At 45.1% G+C, this 25,775-nt stretch overlaps 1 protein-coding gene across 1 annotated transcript in view; it reads left to right on the top strand.

Moving 5' to 3' along the window:
- The window catches only part of LOC144818575 (ovochymase-2-like), a 482,736-nt gene that overhangs the window by 1,587 nt on the left and 455,374 nt on the right, over positions 1–25,775 (top strand). The window lies entirely within an intron of this gene.

Below are 25,775 nucleotides of genomic sequence, written 5' to 3'. Positions count from 1 at the left end.
GTTATAGACCATATATAGTTAGGAATTAGCATTTAAAAAACCTTATTTTACTCACACAAAACCATTGAAATTCCATATATAGTTAGTTGCACTAACTATATATCGCGCACCTGCAATCCACTGCTGATGATGTCACATATTACATCATTCATGACATGGTCAGTGACATCACTGATGACATCTCAAATGACATCACTGATGACATCACTGATGACATCTCATTTGACATCAATGACCACATCACTGATGATATCATTCATGTGACAATACAATGCATCTCCTCACATTTTAATATAACCTCTGTTTCACCCAGTGTTAAATACAGAATATAATTTTTGAAACCATTGACACACCAATACTAGTTACTACATACGCACTCACTGATTCCTACGTCTACACACACCTTCACTCATTCACCCATACTATCATTCATACATACAATCACTCATCTTTACAACACTATCATATGCACTCATACACCTATACAGACACTCACAGTCTGCCACTCATCCATGGAGTTACTCACACACCTAGTCAGTCCTGTAAAGAATCAATGACACTTCCATTTTCTTGTCTATACAGTTAAACATAGAGCACCTTACATTTTCAAACATATACTAACACATACTTACCTTGTTATACAATCATTGATACAAGTACACATTGATCTGCACAGAGTCACACACCTCCCAGCCAGCCACACACACACTCAGTCTCCCATACAAATACTTGGACAATCAATCAGTAACCCATATAGTTAATCATATAGCTACTGATCAAAACATGCAGCAGTTTACAGAACAACAGACATAATGATGCACAAATTAAGACACTTTAGTCACTAACCCATGCACTCAGTGAGACACATTTAATCACTCACTCATGCATTCAGTCATGCACCTACTAAATCCTTTGTCCAGACACTTATACTTCCACTCATTCTTCAATATGTAAGACACATTTTAACTTTACAGAAACATACAGTCACTGGATGTTGTCATCAGTGATGTCATCAGTGATGTCATTTGAGATGTCATCAGTGATGTCATCAGTGATGTCACTGACCATGTCATGAATGATGTAATATGTGACATCATCAGCAGTGGATTGCAGGTGCGCGATATATAGTTAGTGCAACTAACTATATATGGAATTTCAATGGTTTTGTGTGAGTAAAATAAGGTTTTTTAAATGCTAATTCCTAACTATATATGGTCTATAACCTATGGTTTTTTCAGTGAATTTTCAAGGTTTTGTAAATGCTAATTCCTAACTATATATGGTCTATAACCTATGGTTTTTTCAGTGAATTTCAATGGTTTTTTAATAGCAAATATCATAAGCTGTCGAATGTCAAGTACGTGGTAAGTGAAAACATTTTCGTGTTTATGCACACTGATCTGCTTTGAATGGTGCCCCCCCCCCTCATTTCTATTAGGAGTACTCTCTCTTTGCAGATAGTGAAAGGTAGTTAACGCAGGTCTTTGCCCCCATTGTAATCCGTCGTGCCTGCTTCTCTCTCCATTTGATTCATTGTTATCCAAGTATTTACTGTTTTAGAATTAGTTCTCTTTGGTTCATTCTCTATTTACAAACAAACACAGAGTCGCAATACTCTGTTTAGTCTTTGCAGATAACGAAAAATCGTGTAAAAAAAAAGAAAAGGAATCGAGCAAAATCAGTAGGCCACTAATGGGATCTCTTTTTGACCTCGCTAAAATAGAAACATTAGGAACAACCCCTCATGACAAATACAAAACTAGTGAGATGAACTGAACTCCACACAATGATGGCTGCAAAACAGCTCTGCTCCGCCACCCACCCCGCCCAAAATAACGATAAAGAACGGCTGCCATGATTGGTTGCGGAATGACCACGACGGAGCTACGAAATGGTGCTGCTCTCATGCTAACCCCAGCTTCAGTCTGAAACATCCAGAAACACTGTAGACTACCAATTCGATCAGTTCCGGTAGCGCCCCAATGTAACCCGGTAGAGAAGAACTAGCCCTCCCCTCTTTGACTGATGGTTCTTGTTGCCTGTCCCTTCTGTTGTCATTTAACAGAACTATTTAGCCTGCTGAAAGGGGTTGTGTTCCGACCGCTGGTTGGTGGAGACATTTTGACTATATTCTGTACCTGCGTTGTCGCGTAATGCGTCATATGACGCGCCGCGTTAGCGCATCCGGAAGTCATCCGGGGCGCGCAGCGCGTAACGTAAGCATAACAAGTCATGTGACTTGTTAATAAAACTTTTCATTGGTTCATTTTACTTTTCTTATTGTAATGATGAAAGGCTTGGTCATATGACCTAAAAATTACGCTTTTCATTACTTCCGAACATTATTTTTTCTTAAATATATGTTATAATGTTCCAGGCTAATGTACTTTCCCGGAAATTTTACAACTGTCCTGCAAGTAAAATATATTCTTTTTTCGAGAAAAAGAGCGTTTCTTCGTCCCATGACGGAGCCGTTGAGCAAAAGAGGGTCGACCTGCTGTCTTAGTCGCCGATACGCCTGAATATGAGATTCTTATCGATCACTTTATGTTGCAGGAATAGAAAACACAACAGCCCTTGACCATTTATCTTTACTGCGTTCCTTCGTATTATACCTTTTACCCTTCATGTAATTGGTCTGCTTTATTTCACTTGCCTTTTAATGATTCTAAAACAGTGACTATTATTAAAAACTTTACCAATGTATATACTACTACCATGTTTTCTTTTAAAAACCTTTATTGTGAAAATTTCATTATACAAATACGAGCCTATAACCACGTGGGCCGGCCACGGAGCAAACTGTAATCGTATATGATGAATAGACATTTACACTGTAGAGGAACGTAACGGGCGGGCCATTAGGTTGCAAGAACTAAGGTGTCTAACAGTTACGGAATCGGTGGACGTACATTTTATAATTAAAATACGACAGGGCCAGTTACAATAAAATTATCTAGATATACATTTGCGGGCAAGTACCATGGGTGACGTTAATTCGAACTTTCAACAGTACAGTAATCAATAACACATCAGAACTTAATATCAATAGGGATGTCGAAATATTCAATCAATTCTCGTCCCCGCCCGCCATGTGCTTCAAAACTGCATACGTATCTCGTGATTTCAAGGTTCTGCAACCAGTACACAACAAGGAGTTACGAGTCCCATTTATTCTGGCGCCATTTTGGGCGAGGACGGGCAGGTCCAGGATATAGTCAAAATGTCTCTACCAACCATCGACTATGATGATGTTCATATGCTGTATTTATTAGAGTAACACTCAGATGTCCACATGAAATAAATTTGCCACAATCTAAACATGTCATTTTAATCTTTCCAAAGTTCTTCTAAATATTTGGGACCGTTTCCCTTGCCTCTGAAGCTCTCAGTGCCACTTCTTTGATGAATGTACTAGCAGGTCAGGGGTTCTCCTCCAAATCTCTCTTTTATGCAGCACTATAATTAATTGGTGCCACCTCTCCATATGACGATGCATGGTATAGTTACCACAACTATATTTTTTTTCGGTTCCTCTAGAGAGTTCATCGTGGCAGATGAAGCGTGTAACGTACCGGGCATTTACCTTTTTTTGCATGTACAGGAAAGGAAAAAAAAATCGAGCGTCCGAGTTCTAAGGTGTCCCAGGGCCATTTTAGTGGACCAGGCCCAAATCCAAAGAACAGGCCGCCATTTTGAGAGTCCTGTTGCAGCCGCCTGTCGCTGTAGCATCAAGAGCAGCCGAAACTCAGCTGAATGGCAACTGAAACGGTAAAGGGGCGCCCCACTACAGCAGACGAGCCAGGCCCAAATCCAAAGAACTGCTATCTCACAGGCTAATGGGGCGACCCACGCCGAGTTTCAGCATTGTAGGATGACCACACAAGTACAGCAACTTGCTAGACATCACCTCGGTGCCATCCGGATCTCGGCGCCCCACTGCAGATGAAGTGCCTCTCAACTATGAAACCACCACGGTGACATCCGGATCTTGGCGCGTTGTGCTGCCTTCGGCCTATTCGCACATCGGTCCGCTACTGACGCCATCTCACAGGCTAATGGGGCGACCCACGCCGAGTTTCAGCATTGTAGGATGACCACACCAGTACAGCAACTTGCTAGACATCACCTCGGTGCCATCCGGATCTCGGCGCCCCACTGCAGATGAAGTGCCTCTCAACTATGAAACCACCACGGTGACATCCGGATCTTGGCGCGTTGTGCTGCCTTCGGCCTATTCGCACATCGGTCCGCTACTGACGCCATCTCACAGGCTAATGGGGCGACCCACGCCGAGTTTCAGCATTGTAGGATGACCACACCAGTACAGCAACTTGCTAGACATCACCTCGGTGCCATCCGGATCTCGGCGCCCCACTGCAGATGAAGTGCCTCTCAACTATGAAACCACCACGGTGACATCCGGATCTTGGCGCGTTGTGCTGCCTTCGGCCTATTCGCACATCGGTCCGCTACTGACGCCATCTCACAGGCTAATGGGGTGACCCACGCCGAGTTTCAGCATTGTAGGATGACCACACCAACTTGCTAGACATCACCTCAGTGCCATCCGAATCTTGGCATCTCAACGCCTAGTGGTATCTTCCATACAAAAAATATTGTTACGCTGCCTTTGGCCCCATTCGCACATCAGTCCGCAACTTAGACATCACCTCGGTGCCATCCGGATCTTGGCATCTCAGCGCCTTGTGGTGTCAGTCAGAAAATATTGTTGTGCTGCCTTCGGCCTATTCGCACATCGGTCCGCTACTGACGCCATCTCACAGGCCAACGGGGCGCCCCACGCCGACTTTCAGCATTGTAGGATGGCCACACCAGTGCGGCAACTTGCTACACACCACCTCGGTGCCATCCGGATCTTGGCATCTCAGCGCCTTGTGGTCTCTTCTACACCGGAAATATAGTAGAAAATATTGTTGCGCTGCCTTTGGCCCCATTCACACATCAGTCCGCTACTGACACCATCTCACAGGCCAACGGGGCGCCCCACGCCGACTTTCAACATTGTAGGATGGCCACAGAAGTGCGACAACTTACTAGACACCACCTCGGTGCCATCCGGATCTTGGCGCGTTGTGCTGCCTTCGGCCTATTCGCACATCGGTCCGCTACTGACGCAAACTCACAGGCCAACGGGGCGCCCCACGCCGACTTTCAGCATTGTAGGATGGCCACACCAGTGCGGCAACTTCCTACACACCACCTCGGTGCCATCCGGATCTTGGCGCGTAGTGAAGCTGCAGCAGCTGCAAATAAGCTTCAGACAGTGTTACAACCGCTGCTCAGAACTCTCAACTATGACACCACCTCGATGCCATCCGGATCTTGGCGCGTTGTATTGCCTTCGGCCTATTCGCACATCGGTCCGCTACTGACGCCGCCTCACGTGCCAACGTATTTTCTCCGCATTTTATACCCTATGCCGCATAACAGGTCATGTGACTTGTTTATAAAACTTTTCATTGGTTCATTTTACTTTTGGTTTCCTAATGATGGAAGGCTTGATCATATGACCTAAAAACAACACTTTTCATTGGATGAAAACTTTTTTTTTCCCCCAAACGATGAAAGCCCCACCTTGTTTCTGGATGTTTCAGACTGAAGCTGGCGTCACCATGAGAGCACCACCATCTCGTAGCTCCGTCGTGGTCATTCCGCGAGCAATCATGGCAGCCGCTCCCCACCAGAAGCCTGCAGGAGTCGGGGCCCCCAAAACTTTTGATGAATTCTCAAGGCGGAGGGGACGCTTTCGAGAATGGGGTCCAAGACCTAGCAGACAAGCGTCCGATTTCCAAGGTGTCCCAGGGCCATTTCAGTGGACCAGGCCCAAAAAGGAAACAGCCTGCCGCCATTTTGAGAGTCCTGTGACAGCCGCCTATCGCTGCACCGCAAGAGTGGGCGCAACTCAGCTGAATGGCGGATTTTGACACAGTGGACCAAAAGCGGACGGAATGGCAACTGAAACGGTAAAGGGGCGCCCCACTACAACAGACGAGACTCCACCTGGAGAGGCCCGTTCACGCCGCCTCCCCCGGGGCGCTCCACGCCGTTATTCGGAGCAGCATTGTAGGATACCAAAACCAGTGCGGCAACTTACTGGACATCACCTTGGTGCCATCGTTCTGCTGCCTTGGAACTATTCGCACAACAGTTTGCTACTGATGACCCACCCCCCGCGACGCCCCACGCCGTTATTTGCTGGGTGGCAACTTACTAGACATCACTTTTGTGTCATCTAGATTTCGGCGCGTTCTGCTGCCTTGGAACTATTCGCACAACAGTTTGCTACTGATCACCCACCCCCCGCGACGCCCCACGCCGGAAATCTGGACGTTGTGCTGCGTTGGGACTATTCGCACAGCCGACCGCTACTTCGTTGTTTTTCTCTAAAAATGTTTATATGTTATTACTATTTTTGTTTTCTTGTATATATTTATAAATTATTAAAGTTTTATAATCTTACTACTTTGTCGGAGTGCTATATATTTTTAATGTGACACATAATTGTAAAAACTTTGATGTACAAAGAGTCATCCCTGGAATCTTCCGCTTCACGCTCGGTCCCCTCCCCAATCACAATACAGAATGGTTTTCAGATAATAGCAACGCTTCTGCTGTGACGGATCTCATCGAGTGTGGGCCTTGATCTACTATAACTCCTTTGAAGACGGGTGATTCTTTACAGCTGTGGCCATAAACTACATCTGCAGGGCTAGCTGATAGCCTAGGACCGGCCTGGACAATCGGACACAGAGGAAAAGGAGTGTCAGAGGGTGCGGTAGTGAATAGGGCGAAAGGGAGGTGTCGGGCGGGCACAGGGTGTGATTCTCAGGGAAGAACAGCGCAGATGGGGGGAGGTTTATTACCCATGCATAAAACAGAGAGCGGGGGTGACCACTGCCTGGGGGAGATGCTTGCGAGGGTGGGGAGCCATGCTAAGGATCGACAGCGTTCACAGAGTGGATCTGGTCAAGGCATCTAAAATGGCTGCCGTGCACGACAAAAGTGTGGCATTTGAAAAAAGACAAGATGGCGCACACAATGTTTTTCAACAATTCCTGATTTCCTTCGAATCGAACGTTAACAGACGTTGGGGCATATTACCAAAGTTAAGCGATATTTATCCCTAACGATGCATTGCAAAGATTTTTTTACCGTCAGAAATTATCGCAGATAAACCTTGCTATTATCAAGGTTTATCGCAAATACGATAAAAAACGAGCGCAATGCATTAATGTCGCTGAAAACTCCGCGATATTCATGCATTACCGAGCTAATGCTCTTAGCCATGTTATCCACCTCCCATTGGATAACATGGCTAAGAACTGCTCAGGGCAGCTGTTACTTTTTGGAGATATTCGCGCTTATCTCGAATATTTCCAAAAGTTGATAATAGGAGATAGCGATGTTAGCGACTGTTTCCAGTCGCTAACATCTTGGCATGCCCACTTTGCATGTCATTAGTGATAAATATCACTCACATGCAAAGTGGGACCCAAGATGGTCGCTATCTCCTACTAGCCGTCGCTAACTGGTGTTAGCAACAGCTAGGTAATACACATATAATTTTATCTCCGCGAAGCGGAGCGCTGTTACAGATATATATCTTGTTTTTGAACGTTAATTTCTCAAAATGCACTGAAGCACATATATTGAGACATAGCAAAGGCACATCGGGCTACCAGTCCCTAATATTTTACCAAGTTTCGTGCAAATCCATTCAGCCGTTCGATTATTATTATTATTTTTTTTTTTTGCCCCGCGGGGCCCTTTTAAAACCTCCACATCAAACCTAGGGGGTCAGCGAGGATCTACTATGCCCCCTTATGGTCATCAGCCGTTCGATTATTATTATTATTTTTTTTTTTGCCCCGCGGGGCCCTTTTAAAACCTCCACATCAAACCTAGGGGGTCAGCGAGGATCTACTATGCCCCCTTATGGTCATTTGCCCCTTCGCTTTGGCCTCCTCTTGTCTCTCGATCCTACCGAGAGACAAGATGGCGGCCGCTACGTACTGTTTGGAATGTTTACAGACACCGGAGAGCCAATCAGCTTCGCTTCGCAAAGCTCCGTAACGCGAAAAGTACGCGAAGCGGTGCGCTGTTACAGATATATATCTTTTTTTGAACGTTAATTTCTCAAAATCCACTGAAGCACATATATTGAGACCTAGCAAAGGCACATCGGGCTACCAGTCCCTACAATTTTGCCAAGTTTCGTGCAAATCCATTCAGCCGTTCGATTATTATTATTATTATTTTTTTTTGCCCCGCGGGGCCCTTTTAAAACCTCCACATCAAACCTAGGGGGTCAGCGAGGATCTACTATGCCCCCTTATAGTTATTTCCCCCTTTGTTTTGACCTCCTCTTGTCTCTCGATCCTACCGAGAGACAAGATGGCGGCCGCTACGGACTGTTTGGAATGTTGACAGACGCCGGAGAACCAATCAGCTTCGCTTCACAAAGCTCCGTTGCGCGAAAAGTCCGCGAACCAGAGCGCTAACCGGTCCGCTGTTACAGATATATATCTTTTTTTAAACGTTAATTTCTCAAAATCCACTGGAGCACATATATTGAGACCTACAAAAGGCACATCGGGCTACCAGTCCCTACAATTTTGCCAAGTTTCGTGCAAATCCATTCAGCCGTTCGGGCTAAAAGTGAGGCCAACCGCCCTATGGAAAACTCAATGTTAAAAACACGTTTTGGGACCCCCCTTTTTTCTCGGCCCCCACTGGACGAACCCCCCCCAAATTTTCAAGGGCTGCTCAGAAACAAAATGTGCCATTTTCCTGAAAATTTCAGCCGATTCCGTCCACAAACGCCAAAGTTATTAGACATAGAATTTTCAAAAAACCCATAGAGAAAAAATCCTAACTATATATACCTACTGGCGACCGCCAGTAGGTAATATATATATATACATATATATATATATTCTCATTTTCTTGCTTTCTGATTCTGACGTACTGCACCAGTTCGGTGCGTGTTACGGGTTAAGGTGTCTCCTGCTATGCACATTATGTAACACGCAGATGACAGATTTTTATTTTATGTAGATAGGTCCTTGGGTTGCTGCTTTTAACACAGCGATCCTTGTTAGTTGCAGTTAATACATTGTAATCCTTCTTATATAGCACAGTGAGCTATGAAGAGCATGTGTAATTCCATCTCTCCAGCCATGACTTTATAGTCCTTTGTTTTTAATATAGCATAGGAACCCAGCTCATAAAATTATTTTGTGGGACTCCGACAGTTATTTTTAATCCACACTAACCCCCTCCCTCTTTCTACTCTTGACACATATGCGCCGCCAACATCTTACGTCGGCAAAATGAGAACACCTCCGGCAAAGAGCCTCCTCTCAGGACCCGTTAGGCATTGCAGCTCCAGCCCAACAAGGAGCTGCCCGATGATGAAGCATGACACCCCTCGGGGTGTGTGAGGGCCCTTGCTCCTAATTGAAGCTACTCCATGATCACCATCTGTTCCACCTCCTTCCCTCCCTGCCCCCTTCGTCCTTTTAGGAACTACACAGTCATACTTTTACTACATCCATAATGTAGTAATCTCGCCGGGAGGTTTATTTTCCACACTCGCGATCGCAAACTTGACGTTGAGGACCGCGAGCGAGCAAAAAATGCCAACTACGCCACGCTATGCGTTTTTGCACTGTGCTACGTGCAATTCACGTATCGCAAAGTAGCACAAACTACGTGAGCGTAGCTCAGTTGGCCGCCCAGGGTTACCTATGTACAAGGATAACATTGTTGAAACTGAAATACACATCTTGGACAGGTCCAGATCAGCCCACCATAGAACAACTGAAGCTAATTGCACTCCCGTGATAGAAGACATCCCACCAGCCATAAGCTGCAACCAAAATAAAAAATGAAAAGCTAAAAAAACTAATACAAAAAGTAAAACTATACATAAACAAACAGGTTAAAGCAGGAGCTCAGCACCACAGAAGAATAACATTTCACCTTCACAAGGCAGTTAAATAAATACTCCAAGAAATTCTAATGGCTGACTTAATGGAATGGACACAATGGCTGACTCCTTGGGAGTCCCCGCTGATGGTAGTAGCGCCCAAGAGTGTTACGGAACAGCAGGTGTGCTTTTGGGTGGGCATAAGGTTACCAACTAAGCCGTTCAAAAGTAATGTCACCCTGGGCCAAATCTGACTGACATGATAACACTTCTCAATGGGGCACGTAATTCCCAAACTAGACCAGCACAAAGGGTTTTACCAGCTGTAGTTCCATGAAGAATTGAGATACATCATAATGTTTACCAGACAATTGGGTCTGCTCCGCTACAAAAGACTCAGCTCTGGAGTGTCCTCAGTGGCTGAACTCTTTCAAGAAGCCTTTCAAAGGATCATCAGCCCAGTCATTCATGCATTAAACTATAGCAACAACATCCTGTATGTGGAATTTCCATAGACGATCATGACCAGACCTTAGAAGTGGCGCACATTTTGCATAATACAACTTACATTTTATGGGCATATATTTTTTTGCCAAAAATAAAGCCCTAAATGAAATGCCTACCCCCAAAAATATCAGTGAGTACCATCATTCCTAGGCTTGGCCATTTACTATGTCTTCTATATAAAAGACTATGCCATTATCAGCAATGCTCTTCAAAGGCAAACAAAGCCAGGGCAAACATTTCAATAGAACTAGTCATGAGAACGGGCCTTCCAGGAAATTAAAAAGGGAGTCAGCAGCACCACAAATATGGCACCTTCAATTCAACATATCACACTAGACTCACTGTGGATTCCAGCCCAGTAGCACTGGGAGCCATTCTAGCCTAAAATCACCAAGAAGAAGATGGTCGCCAAATCGTATCATATGCCAGCTGCAGCCAATCGAACATCAAAAGATCATACTCTCAAACTCCACCAAAAAGTTTGGCAGTAGTGTTGGCATGAAAACATTATTACATATTCATCAAGCCAGTGCCTGTGGCTTTGTGATTACTCAACCTTCATGAGCTCAGGAATTATTATATATAGGTGATGTGCCAATGTAAACTTGTTTTTATTGTTCGAACTATGGAGGTGCTGTAACTAGATCCATGTATATAAGCATGGTACTTACTGTATAGTTTTAAATCGTAATGAATTTTAATGTACTTTTTTTTCTATGCATGCTTTTATGGTTGCTTGACCGAAATAACGTTTTTTATAATGATGCTGATATTCATATTCAGAAGCTCTTCAACATATGGATGGACCATCAGGCCCTCATAATAATTTTTGAAAATCCCAGAACAAAAATGCTTCTACAAATTGAGAATGGGGTAATCAACCTACAAGAATATTCCTATACAAACCTACACAAACCAATAAAAGACTACAACTCCATAGATTACATATCCACACACCTGCTAACTGTCAAGCAGAGAATATTTTTGGCAGCAGAAGAAAATCTCAATGTTTTAATAAACCACACTGCCACACTAGTCATCGATGAGGCAATGAAAAATGACTGCATGCTACTCATAGTGAAAAGAAGGTTTTACCAGTCCATTGGAGATATATTGAAGAGAACTTATTCAAAGATGGAGTAAATCACAAAGACAAAGATCTCTCTGATTTCGACAGATTCACAGAGAACTGAGTGACCTCACAAGGAGTCATACTGAGGGACACACGAATAATAATCCTTACTCTGCTGTCGGGTGAGCTTTTTCAGGTCCAGAACAGAAGGTCAAAGATATCTTACGGTAATGTAGTCAGTGCCAGCTAGTCAAAGAAGCAAACACAAGGAGATGGACACAAGCCACCACCGTTACAAATGTTGCCACTACCAGAAGGCATGTGGCAAAGCATTGTCATTGACTTCTTTGGTCCATTCCAAACTGGCAAATATGTAATCATAGTAATGGGCGTATATTCAAGATTCCTCACAGCCAAGCAAATCTCATTCACAAGTGCAATAAAACTGGATAAATATTTGCAGAATGCTGTATTCCCGAGATTGTCAAGACCGACAATGAACCTCCGTTCAACAGACATTAGTTGGGCAAATCAGCCACACAGCTAGACTTCAAGCACCAGAAAATAACTCCACTGTGGCCGCAAGCAAAGTGAATGGTCAGAGATTCATGTGAACATTGGAAAATACGATACAGCAAGAAGTATGTGAGCAAATGCCACTCCATCGGGCACTCAACACAAAGCTAAGTGCATATCTGAACATGCCACACAGCACCACCAGCCAGTGCCCTGCAAACCTAGTGTACAGGCATGACTCAATATCAGAATACCAAGTTGAAATGGAATCACAGGATAAATCAGGACCAAACAGACTCGTAGGAAGCCCATCTGCATGCCCGGGACCAGAGGACGAAAGAGTGAAAAAGCATGCAGAGGCAGAAAGACATGACCAGGTCATCGACATCCCAAAAAGATGATTGGGCACTGGCGAGGCAGTGCTAGCCCAGGAATATAGGCACCAAATATGACCAAACGCCCCTGTGGGTATTTGAAAGGAAAGAGACCTGTGTAAGAGCCAAAACAGGAGGTAAACAAATGACATGGACCATCTCATACTTCGGACTTTACCATCAACTGTGTTACAAAAGGGAGGCCAGCATGGAATCATTAGAAGAATTTGACAGCGAAGAGGAACATGAACCAAACTCACAACTACCAGTGAGAGCCAGTCAACCCCAAAGCATCTCGAAGCGAAGAAGTCAACTCGACCTCTAGTTAGGTGATGGCTCGCCTTCTTGTCTAGTGATGATGCAATGTGAAGAGTGTAGTTCCTTCCTCTCATACAAATCGAGGGTTTGACATTTAAAACATTTCATCACTTTACAAGGCACTAAAAACAGGTGCATAAAACACAAGCAAAAATGGCAGAAATCAACTGCCTCCCTGCCCTGTGGGTTGTAGTCCAGTAACGGTGGTGAGTGAGTGGAAAGTGTGGTTTTTAGATGCCCAGAGAAGGATCAAAACACCCATTCCCAGCTCTACATAGATGTCATGCGATGCAGGGCAGCAAGTAAAGTTGCTGTCCTGCATTGCATGAATGGGAAAGAGCAGAACAGTTCTGTACCAAATAAAATGTGGCATTGTTCTGTTCTGACATTGCAATGTAGACATTTGGCTGCCTTGCGCCAATGCAGACATCTTTGCTCTATCGTGTAAGGGTGTCTGTGTTGTGGAAAGCATGGGTTTTGTACCGGAAAGGGTCACTTCCAGTACAAAAACTATGCTTTAAGGCATTCCCCACTTTGTATGTGTGCACACAAGCAAAGTGGGAAAAACAAGGAATAATGAACAAATTTCTCCTCCTTAATCCTGCCTCGAGGAGCCACAAAATTAAGGTGCAAATCCCAGTCTACAATTCTTTGTAGGCAGGGCTTTGCCTCAAAATCCATAATGGTTGCATGGCAACGCCCATGCACCACCCATGGGACGCACCCTTGATGCAAAGTAACGCACAGCAGCATGTTACGAAACTTTGCATTACTTTGGGTTACAATTCAAAAGTGGCATAGCTAGGCCTTATGCCACTCATGGTGACGCCTGTGCTTGCCGCCCGCGGCAGGCGAATGGAAGAGGGGGGGTGCTGCTGGTGATTCCTGCGACCGCTACCCCTCGACGGCCGCTGGAAATAGCAGGGGTGTCGGGGGAGTGTAGGCCCCCACCCCCAAAACTCTTGTCACCTGGGGCACCACCCCCCGCCCCCTTGCTACGGTATTGCAATCCAATGCAAATGACTATTATTGCTGGATTGTTAATCTCACCACAACACTTTGCATCTGGTTTACCCATTGTAAATATGGGCCACAGTCCTTCATTACAATGGCCCGGGTCAAAAGTTTAAGGGTAGCTTCACACGGACTCATTGTGCCACCAGGAAGAGCGCCAATTTGGCTGGGAACTCTGCTGTGCTCATATAATTGTGGATTTTGTTACACAGTGTGTTCCATCTGCAGCACTGAGCCTCTCATTCTACTTAAGGCTTTATCGCTGAAGCATTATGCACGCAACATACAGTTGCCACGTGTAATATCTTAAACCTCTAACTCCCTCCACATCTGAACTGCTTAGAAAACCAGCAGATCTGTAGCGTAGCTCTTGATGTGGATTAGCACTTTATTGGTTCCCATAATCCTTACAGGGCAAGGTAATCTGACGGCAGATGGAATATCCCATGGGTCTGTGCACAGGGATGCAGAGGATACTGCAGAAGAGGGCTGGTCAGCGCATACATAGAGCGATCAACAACCGTGCATAGTCGTGGGCAGGGCTGTAAACTAGTGGGGTCTCAAAGGGGCGTGGCCGATGTAATTAAGGATGTAGCTTAAAACATGCCAAGCTAAAAATATGTGCTTAGCACACTGTGCCATCTATGCTAAACACAGTGTGCTGCCCAACTAGTACTTTGCTGCTTCGTTCATTGCATAAAGATATATAATACAACAAGTAATATCACACCTACAACAGGTCAGGGCTATTGGCTTTGCCAATGGTTGTTAGATGTGTAAAATAAATAAGAAACAACTATGGGTTCGCTGTATAGAATATTGAAAATGCTTCAGTAATGAAATGATGAGACTGAAAGAACTATAGAGTCTCTTTGAAGTTACCTCAAAGGCAATGAAGGGTGCGACTGCTTCAGAGTTAAGATTTCTTTTTTCACCCTGAGGGTGAGGGTAAAAATGGAGAGCCCGATAGAGACCCGTCTCAGCACCTGCTTTTTAGAACTGCCGGTGCTGAGCACTGGCAGGACCCGTCCCACTTAAAGGTCTGGTCGTGGGCTTGGTCAAAGCATGTGAGACTGTGCAGGAAGTTCTCTTGTCCTTCACCCCCAAATTATCAAGCAATGGAATACAGTTTTGTAATAGTTTCTCTTTTAATAATTGAATTAATGTTAACTCTGGTCTCCAAGCCTAGGAAACTGTACTACAGTAAAACTGGTCAGCGTGGAAGCTGGTATCGGATACCGCAGAAATGAAGCAAAAAATATTTATTGTCACAGATGGAATTATTTCACTAATTAAAGCCCTGGAAACTAGGGCTGCTATAAAACCGAAATACTCTTAAATATGTCTTCTGAGCTTGGAACCAACAAGATAACATAATAACGTTGCACTTTTTCTAGTGGAATCAGCGTTTACAGGCAGTTAATCTACTTTTTCTCTCAAACAAGATCATGCACTTCAGTGGGACAGTTCCAGAAGTTACTACTGACTTATAGGATTACAAATTGTCTAGCTTTGTACCACACTCTCTTTTTAGAATTGACTTTATGTATGATTCTCATATTTATACATTTGCAGATTTATATAGCGCGATTCGTCACCCTGACAAGGGCACGGGGACATTAAGAGACTTGCTTAGAATCAAAGGTTGTTGAGCCGACGTCCAGACTCGAACACGGAACCCCAGCATTCAAAATTAGTAAATCCTTTGGAGATATAATAGGAATAAGGGATCCAAGTGCAATGTGTTAAGTTTTGGCTTTGCCATAGGTTGAGCAGGGAGATATGCAATTGGCATGCTTAAGGTTACGGGTTCCACTCTTTCATCGCAAATCTGATGTTTTCTTTCCAGTACTGTTAGAAAGTTGTCCGGACTTCGGAGAAACCATTGGAGTCAATCTCTGTTGCAAGGTTTAGCAAATCTGTTATATGCAGGGCCACTGGAATTATCCGGCAGGTGAGGGTCAAAATATGCGGCATAATGTGACACATTTTGTAATAGTATTACTTCATTATTTCGTCATTTTTAAACTTTGTAACACTATCTGGGCATTTCTTGCACTTCATTAGTACCAGTTTAAAACTTAAATATAACAATAAGCAACAGAAAGGTGACCAGGCCAGCTTTGCAAAGGGGACAGCAACCCGTGTCACTGCATATTTAGTAACTTTTGAACCATTGGGCTTGAAACCAATATATATATTTTTTTTTGCTAAAATATGCAGATTATGAGGCAGATGATGGATTATGTGGCAAATGAGGCAACTCTACAATTATGAGAAAATTGCTGCACAATCGCATAATATCAGTGACCCTGCTTATGTGTCACACATTAGTTTAGGTTAGCTCTGTTTTCCAGTTTTATACAACGTGAACTTGTCCCAAGGACATTAGAAGTGAAACTCTCAGTCCATATTACATAAAGTGTCCCGGGGGCTCAACTGGGATTTGTGCCTGCTTTGCGCGTCCCCAGGGCACTTTGGTATGACAGAAGGGGCTGCAGGCATTTGTGTAGCCCCTTCTGTATTATCGATAATGATGGTGTACATAAAATGCCAGCGATATTTTGAGGGGGCGTTCCCTCATTTGCATGGGGGCGTATACATGATGATATGCAATATGTAACAGTGTATTGAACTGTCTATACTCTCTTAAGAAAATCAATAAAATTATGCTTAAAAAAATCAATAAGATAAATAATTAAATGTACAGGTATTTGGGGTCTTATTTAAGGTTGGGCGTACAGGCCAGTATGGTGCTATACTTGGAGATATTCGTCTGCTTTAGTGGAGATCTCTCTGCCTTCAGAGAAGCCACTGACTGTTACAGTAGCTTCTCTGGAGGAACAATAGCTTTGTTTAGCAACAGCCTTATATCATGTGGCTACCTTTGTCGTAACTGGCAATACTGAGCCTAAGCTTTCTGAAAAGGTAGAAAGTGCATTACAAGTGCTGTTTTTCAGCTGAGGCACACTTTCTGCCCAACCAAAAGCTTCCAAAGAGAAAGATCAACATGTGGGCAGAGCTGAAGCCCTTCTTTCAGTACTGCTTCTTAAAGCTGTTTTTTTTCTTTAATCATATAATGTACATTTGTACATCGGGCTGCATTTCCCCAATTCAGATTTAGACACCTCATATGATGCCACATTTGGAAAGTAGCAGATGTGGCATGACAACCCAGTAGTAGGCTTGGTAAACCACTCCTGGGGGACCTTTCTAAGCCTACCTAGGAATATGTTTGGAATTATCAAAAGTCCTTCAATTACTCCTGTGTATAGATTGGGTGTAAAGGTGCAACTTTCATTTGTGGATTGAGACCCTTTATTATTTATCCACATGGAAAATGGTTCTTTCCCAGACTGTTGAGTAAGGATTTTTGGCTGACCAGAATATCATCACCAAAATATCCAGGAACACCGCGAGGAGTTGGCCAAACGGCTAGGGTGGTCGACCTCGAATCTGGGGAACTGCGTTCGAGTCTTGGCAATGACGCTGAACATCCTGTGATTCCGGGCAAATCACTTAATCTCCCCATGCCTAACAAAAATTAATATGTGTCCTCATGTAACATAACTGGTACTATGTAAAGTGTTCTGATACCCAATTCGGGTCAAGTTTGTGCTATATAAAACTCTGCAAAAAAAAAAGTGTACATTGGTAAGGAGAGATTCACTGTTCTTAATCACACATTTACTATTTAATCCACTCCAGTATACCCTGATGATATATACATATCCTATACATACCTCAAAATGCTTCCCTTGTCTATATTTTGTTCCTTATTATTTGGACTACGATATTCTCTTAATCGATATTCCCTACACCCCCACCATAGTAAATATTACCTCAAGGAGAAGCACACTTCCCTACACTAGCCGGCGTTGTCTGTGTGGAACAATTCGCCCTGCCCATGGAGACGTGTTCACACAAAAAAGAATTTGGGAGAAAATCCCAAGAGCTGGGCTGGCGGACAATAGAACATGCACTTACCATTGAAAACATGCAGAGATCGTGAGTTTTTAGTCTCTACCTCCAGCCATCATAACAGCAATTTCTTTCATTTGAAAATTATAAAATTGACGATGTGAATTCGCTATCAGACATAGGATTGTGTAGTTATATGAATATTTGCTGCGATTACAAAAATAGAATGAGTTATAACTGATATCGAAAGTAAGGTGTCATTCCTACTAATGTGAAGGTGAAGCCATAGGGAGTATTATTAGCAGCACGTACTAGGGGTGGCAGTAATATTATAGGTTAGTCTACCGCCCAGAAGTGAGAAAGCTGATGTTCGGGCCCTACAGAGGCCCCGATTACAAGCCCCCCCGCCCCCCCCCCCAAATACAAATGCCCCAAAGGTGTTGGTGCTGTTTATCACAATCGATAAAATGTGACTCTCTTCGTAATTTAGCAGCTGTGACAACTTGCATATATTCTGGAGTAACACAGATTGTCATGCTTTCTGCAGAAAAATTCTAATGTCACAGTAAGGACCGTACTCTTTTCCCCGGTTACATTTCGGCAGGATTGGCCAGCTTATTTTAACGAAAGGTGCAGCAGACTCTATCCATGATCCCTGTAAATACCTGTTATGGTACAGCCTGGAATTGTGATCCCTGCGCAAGCAAGGTTTTGAACAGGGGTTGGAAATCTCCTGACCACTCATAATCAGCGACTTGATGTGCAGATAGCCCCAATGAAATTTATAAAGGGACTAAATTACTGTGCCCTAATTTACCTTTAATCCAGTTATTTGCACGTACTAATATTATCAGCTGATATGTCATTGTTTTGCAGTCCATAAATCGCCCTCGTGTCAGTTAATTTATCGAAGGAGATTCGTCACGGCTGCAAAGGTTTAAGTTCAAGAATTATGGTCTGAAAATATCACTCATTGCATCATTTTCTTATGCAGACTGCAGGGGAAAGGACACGTGCACTGGAGCTGCCTTATCTTAAAATTGATAACATAAGTGTTTTCCTTTCAGTAAACTGCTGACAGCGAGTTTCTGTTCAGGAACAAGCGAGTCGTTTTTTTGTTGTCTTGACATTAATGTTAATTCAGGTAAAGCTTGGGGGCACCACAGTCTGAGGCTAGCTTTGTAGTGCGTCAAGGACGCAGCGTGACGTCGGACAGCATGTCAGTAGGCTGTTTTTGTCCTTCGTCAGATCTACAGCGTCACAGGTGTCCCTGTAACGGCTCATGGTGAGCACGTGGGGGTCACAGGCATTCTGTGCACGTGACACAATCATGAAATGAAAATGAACCTGTTGCTTCATTCTGGGCTATAATTGCCTTCCGGGCACCAACGAAACAGTGTGCGGGTATTACCTGCCTTTGAATCTGTAGCCCCCAATAGAAACGTTGGCTACAGTGTAAAATTCCCAATTGCAAACCAGGGACGTGCAATTTGCTCACCAAGTCAAGTCAAGTCAAGTCAAGTAATTTGTATAGCGCTCTACATACCCAGAGGGTCTCAAGGCGCTTGAGGAGGGAGGGGAATTACTTGTCGAATATCCAGGTTTTAAGTTGCTTTCTGAATGCTAGGTGGTTTTGAGTGAGGCGGAGGTGAATGGGGAGTGAATTCCAGGATTTAGCCGCCAAGTAGGAGAAGGATCTTCCTCCCATGGTGGTTTTGTTGATGCGTGGAACAGCAGCAAGGGCTTGGTTGGAAGAGCGTAGCTGGCGGGACGGGGTGTAGAAGGAGACTCGCGTGTTGAGGCATTCGGGTCCGAGTTCGTAAAGTGCTTTGTGTGCGTAGGTGAGGAGGCGGAATGTTATCCTCTTATTGACAGGGAGCCAATGGAGGTCTTTCAGGTGATTAGAAATGTGATCTTTACGCGGGATGTCTAGTATGAGTCTGGCTGATGCGTTCTGGATGCGTTGGAGTTTTTTCTGAAGTTTTGCGATGGTACCGGCATATAGGGTGTTTCCGTAGTCCAGGCGGCTTGTAACCAGTGCGTGGGTGACCGTTTTTCTAGTTTCGGTGGGGATCCAGCGAAATGTTTTTTTGAGCATGCGAAGAATGTTGAAGCAGGATGATGAAACGGCGTTGACTTGTCTGGTCATCGAGAGTGAGGAGTCTAGGATGACGCCCAAGTTCCGTGCGTGGTCCGTCGGGATGGGTGCTTTTCCAATGGCCGCTGGCCACCAAGAGTCGTCCCATGCGGAGGGGGAGGTACCTAAGATAAGGACTTCTGTTTTGTCTGAATTCAGTTTCAGACTGCTGAGCTTCATCCACTCTGCTACTTCTTTCATTCCTTGGTGTAGGTTGGTTTTGGCGGTGTTAGGGTCATTGGTGAGTGAGAGGATCAGTTGAGTGTCGTCAGCGTAGGAGATGATGTTGAGGTTGTGTTGGCGTGCGATGGTCGCGAGGGGGCTCATGTATACGTTGAAGAGGGTGGGGCTGAGTGAGGATCCTTGTGGCACGCCACAGATGACTTCAGAGGCCTCTGACTTGAACGGTGGGAGGCGGACTCTCTGAGTTCTTCCGGCGAGGAACGAGGTGATCCATTCTAGAGCTTTTTCTTGGATTCCGATGTTTCTAAGGCGATGTAACAGGGTACTATGACAGACTGTGTCGAAGGCTGCGGAGAGGTCAAGGAGGATGAGGGCGACTGTGTCTCCATTGTCCAGTAGAGTTTGAATGTCGTCTGTTGCTGCGATGAGTGCGGTCTCCGTGCTGTGTTTGGCTCGGAAGCCGGACTGTGAGGAGTCGAGGGAATTGTTGGTTTCGAGGAAGGCGGTGAGCTGGTTGTTGATTGCTTTCTCGATGACTTTGGCCGGGAATGGAAGGAGTGAGATGGGACGGTAGTTTTTGAGTTCGGTGGGGTCAGCTGTGTTTTTTTTTAGAAGGGCGCTGAGTTCGGCGTGTTTCCAGCTTTCCGGGAAGGTGGCGGAGTTGAGGGAGCAGTTGATGACGTCTCGGAGGTGTGGTGCTATGATGGAGTCTGCTTTGTTGAAGATGTGGTGAGGGCATGGGTCTGTGGGGGATCCTGAGTGGATGGAGTTCATCAGGCGGATGGTGTCGTCAGTGGAGATTGGGTTCCAGTCATTAAGGATGTTCAAGGGGGGTGAAGGTTCGGCAGAAGGTTGGGTGGGTTGGTCTTTGGGTTGGTTGTTGAAGCTGTTGTGGATGTCTGCGATTTTGTCGTGGAATAACGAAGCTAAGGAGTCGCAAAGCGTTTGAGAGGGAGTGATGTCGTTGGAGTTGGCAGTGGGGTTGGTAAACTCTTTGACGATGTTGAATAATTCCTTGCTGTTGCGGGCGTTGTTGTCTAGTTTGTCTTTGAATGCGGCTTTCTTGGCTGTCCGGATCAGTTGGTGGTGTATGCGGGTGGCGTTTTAAAATACCCATTCATATACCAACTGGTATATGAATGGGTATTTTACAGTGCAGCATATGAGATAATAGGTCACAATCACGAATTGTCCATTCTGAAGGTGAAACAAAAAACATGCCTAATAAAAATTAGGCAGGCCGCAATTTGCAAACATGCCTCTTGGTGCACTGCTGGTGGGGCGATGAGGTCCTCTTGTGTCCTGAGGACCTCATTACCAAAGTAGACAATTCCCCAAGCAGCAATGCACCAAGAGGCCCGTTTGCAGAGTGGTGTAAAAAGGGGTGTGGGCCCGGACCACCTCTCAGCAATCCCACTGTGTGGGGCTTACTGGAGGTACCCGGTGGGCTAGTTGGCTTCCAGGGACCCTCAGGAGGCAAGGGGACTTCATCCCCCAACCAAGAGCGCACCAGGAGGTGCTTTTGCAGAGTAGTGGAGAAAGGGGGCGTGGCCTGTGTCCTCTCACCAACCGCACTATCTGGGGCTTTCTGGAGATATCAGGTAGGCTAGTTGGCCCCTAAGGACCCCAGCAGTGAAGGGGTTTTAATCCCCATCCAAGAGTGTGCCAGGGAGCGTGTTTGCAGAATGGTGGGCAAAGGGGGGCGTGGCCTGCTATGAGAACTTAAATCAACAGAATGTAGCAGTGGGTCACACAGAAAACAGAAACTGACTAAGTATCTGAAAGCATAGGCTAGACAACAAAAATGAGTGATAAACCTATGGCGTGACTAAATAATATATATACTAGAACAAATGGGTACTCCTTCTGTGTGAAAAAATACCCATCAGTTGTCGATCGAGAACGCCCTGTTCATCATCTGGGATCCTTCACACCAAGAAGGTAAAGGTTGTTTTGTACCCACTGGGGATAAGAAAGATGTAAACAACCTATCTGACCAGTAAGGCCCAGTATGAACTGTGGTGTACCAGGGTGTAAAGTGACAACTGTAGAGCAGTGCACACAAATTGTGAAGTGGGTGGAAAAGTTCTAAGTGTGACTAAAATTGGATAGTGAAGAGGGAAAAACCCTTTAATGAAACACCTCTTTACTCCCAAGTCAATAAAAAAGAGCGACAAAACAGTAGTCTCAGCAAATAACTACTACTTAATTAATGTGGTCGACATGTTTCTGCAGACTACGTGGATCACAAAAGGTATCCTGCTGCTTCTTCAGGACCATTATCGCTACTGCTCAAAGTGCTAGTGAAGAAATAAAACAGATTTTTCACCTGGGTATTGTGTATGTCATCATTCTCCTGGCTTCTGAAGTCCCCAGAACAACAAGTGATCGGGAAACACACGAACAGACACATAGAAAGATAAACAACCAAAAATTATTATAAGTTTGGTTATAGAATCCATAGAGTAATCCAACTCGAGATAGACTATATTGTTATCTGGTGCACACCAAATTGCACATATACTCTCTGGTAGGTAGAGTATAAACTCTCACTTACCTAATTGGCAGGAGAGAAAAACTCTATGAGAACTTACCAATCCTACTGTTGGAGATGTACTGGAGGTTATAGGAGGGTAGTTGGCCCCCAAGATTGTCCTTGGGGCCAACTACCCCCCCTGTTACCTCCAGTAGGTCCCACACAGTGGGATTGCTAAGAGGACTTCGGAGGTCATGCTCACCTTTCTCCACACGTCTGCAAACACGACTCCTGGGACAGTAGTGGTTGGGGGATGAAGTCCACTTTACTCCTGAGGAACTTTGGGGTCGAAGTAGTCCTCCTGGTACCTCCTGTATGTCCTACGCAGCGGAATTCCTGAGCGCTGGTCCAGCGGCATCACTAGGGTTGGTGTCACCCAGTGCAGTAACTCTTGGTGACGTGCGGTCCGCACCCCCGCACCCCCCTAGAGACACCACTGATCGCTCGGTTGCGCACAGCACACTTCTCGTTAGGTCATGGAATGGTTGTTAGGGAGTTTCGCAATTACCGATCACCGGGACTCCTTAACTGATACTTTTCCACATGCCCTCTTGAAGAGTTCCGAGAGCCTGACACTGTTGTCAGGGTGTTACCTAAGAGCGTGGCTCCGGGTGGTTTGCATAACTCTTCGCACATGCAAACACATTCAGCGCCATTTAACGCACAGCTGCTAACTCTTGTGTCCAGTTACTTTAGCTATGATTAAAGGTGCAGAGAGCGCGCGTACTGAAATGTGCCAGTATATCTTATGCAAAGAGGCCAACTGTTGCCTGCCAGCATCTGCCTCTCATGGCGGCACTGAGCACCTGTTGTTCCACTTTCAGTGCCACCATCCATCTTTGCGCTTTAATGCTCAAGTTAGGCTAGTCGCTGAAATTTCTGTCACTTAAGCTAATTTAACGCGAATTTGTTTTTTACAAAGTAAGGCAGCCTTTTTTCGTTTATTTTTTTCAACATATATGTGCACGCCGATCAGGGAAACACCTTTAGTTTTCCAATTTTTTTTGAAGAGGTTAAGATACGTTCACTTTTTGTTAGACATCACAGAAAGGTGACTATTTATATATGAGTATCTGGAAAATCACAACGAGATGCAGAATCGAACCTCTGTCTTGCAGATCCGCGCTCAGCCACCAGTGACTCTGACACTTGGACACCAGCAGTTCAGCCCTTCAGGCCAGCTCTGGCTGCCGACTACATACTGTGACAGACAACAAACGCCTCCGCGTGCATGACACATCCCACTTACAATATGTGCACTGGCACTGGTGAGGCGTTGAGGAACCATCTGCCTGCGCTCTTGGTGCTGCGAGCCACTGGAACAGGAACATGGCACAACTACTACAGATAATGACCCGCTGGGCTCTTGCAGACTGTAGCTCAGAGCAGACGTCATTATCAACAGTTTTCCCACTCGCCAAACCAACCTAAGTCCCCATTCCATGACAGGCTGAAGCGTCATTACAATTACCATCTGAGGTGCTATTGTGCGCGCTGCCCGGAAACGGAAATATTTCAATGGGCAGGCCAGCGCGAATGCGGGTGTACGACTTCTGGTTTATTAACAGTTGGCTGCTACGCACTCCTCCGTGGCTGTGCCCTGACCTCCGCACCGCCATGCTGTCCCTGCCTGGGCTCCGGGCGTGGGGCTCCCCCGTGCTGGCTGGTCCGCGGGCGGGGCGGGGTCCCATTATTTTGCATTTTGGTGGTGTCACAGTGTCACCCCATGTGATGGTGTCACCCGGTGTGGTCCGCACCCCCCTGGTGACGCCACTGCGCTGGTCGGAGGCCCATCCCCCTTTCTCCACCACTCTGCAAATGCGAGAGTTAGAGCTATTGGCGTTGTAAATGTAATAGTTTTTTACTAATGTTTTTGGGAGTGGAGTGGATGTAAGTTGTGTGTAGTGAAATGATGTGGATAGAAAGTATGTGGTATTTAGTGTATAGGAATTATATGAAGTGGGATTATGTGTTATGGAGACTAATTATGTGGTATGGTAGTCTGTGTTGTGGAGTGGTAATCTCAGGTTTAGTCTTCCTCGTTTCTATAGAAGCTAAAGTATAAACTTAATGAGACAAAAAAAGAAGGTACCACTGAGGAGCACTTCTGGACCTAGTCAAAGGTATGAGCAGGGCCACTGGAATTATGCGACTATTTGGCTGCACCGACTATTGCACAATTATACATTTCCCACATTTGCCATATAATCCATCATCTGCTACATAATCTGCAGATTTGAACAAAAAAAACCTTGTTCCTAGCTCAAACAGCTCAAACATTACCAAACATGCAAGGGCAAGTGTTAAAGCATGGTGGCAGGCCCATTGCAAACATAGAATGGTCCCCTGTTACTTATTGCTAAATGTGGGTGTTAAATTGGTCCTAATGGTGTGCAAACCACCCTTGCTTCTTCCAGTGCCTCTCTTGCCTCTTTCTGCAGTTCTCTTGCCTCTTTCTGCACATTATTTTTTATTTCTGCACCTCCCTTCTTTCTGCACCCCTCGTGCTTCGTTCTGGACCTCTCCTGTTTTTTTCCGCACCTCTCTTGTCTCTTTCTGAACCTCTGTTGCTTGTTTCTGCACTTCTCTTGCCTCTTTCTGCACTCCCTTCCCTGTTTCTGCACCTATCTTCCCTTTTTTTGCACCTCGCTTGCTTTTTTCTGCACTTCTCTTGCTTCTTTCTGCACCTCTCTTGGTACTTTTTGCACCCCTCTTCCCTCTTTCTGCACCCCTGTTCTCTCTTTCTGCACCTCTGTTGCCTGTTTCTGCACCTCTCTTGCCTCTTTCTGCACTTCTCTTGCCTCTTTCTGCATTTCTGTTGCTTCTTTCTGCACCTCTCTTGCCTGTTTCTGCACCTCTCTTCCTTCTTTCTGCAACTTATCTTGCCTCTTTCTTCCCCCTCTTGCCTCTTTCTACACCTTTATTGGTTCTTTCTGCACTGATCTTGCTTCTTTCTGCACCTCTCTTGCAAATTTCTGCACCCCTTTTGCCTCTTTCTGCACTTTACTTCCCTCTATCTGCACTTCTACTGTGTCTGTCTGCACCCCTGTTCCCTCTTTCTGTACCTCTTTTGCCTGTTTCTGCACCTCTATTGCCTCTTCCTGCAGTTCTTTTGTCTCTTGCTGCATCTTTGTTGCTTCTTTCTGCACCGTTGTTGCTTCTCTCTGCATCCCTGTTCCCGCTTTCTGCACCGCTCTTTCTTCTTTCTGCAACTCTCTTGCCTCTTTCTGTACTTTTCTTGC

The sequence above is a fragment of the Lissotriton helveticus genome, chromosome 2_1 (assembly GCF_964261635.1).
Source record: "Lissotriton helveticus chromosome 2_1, aLisHel1.1, whole genome shotgun sequence".
NCBI lineage: Eukaryota > Metazoa > Chordata > Amphibia > Caudata > Salamandridae > Lissotriton > Lissotriton helveticus.
This window is presented reverse-complemented; position numbering and strand designations above follow the sequence as displayed.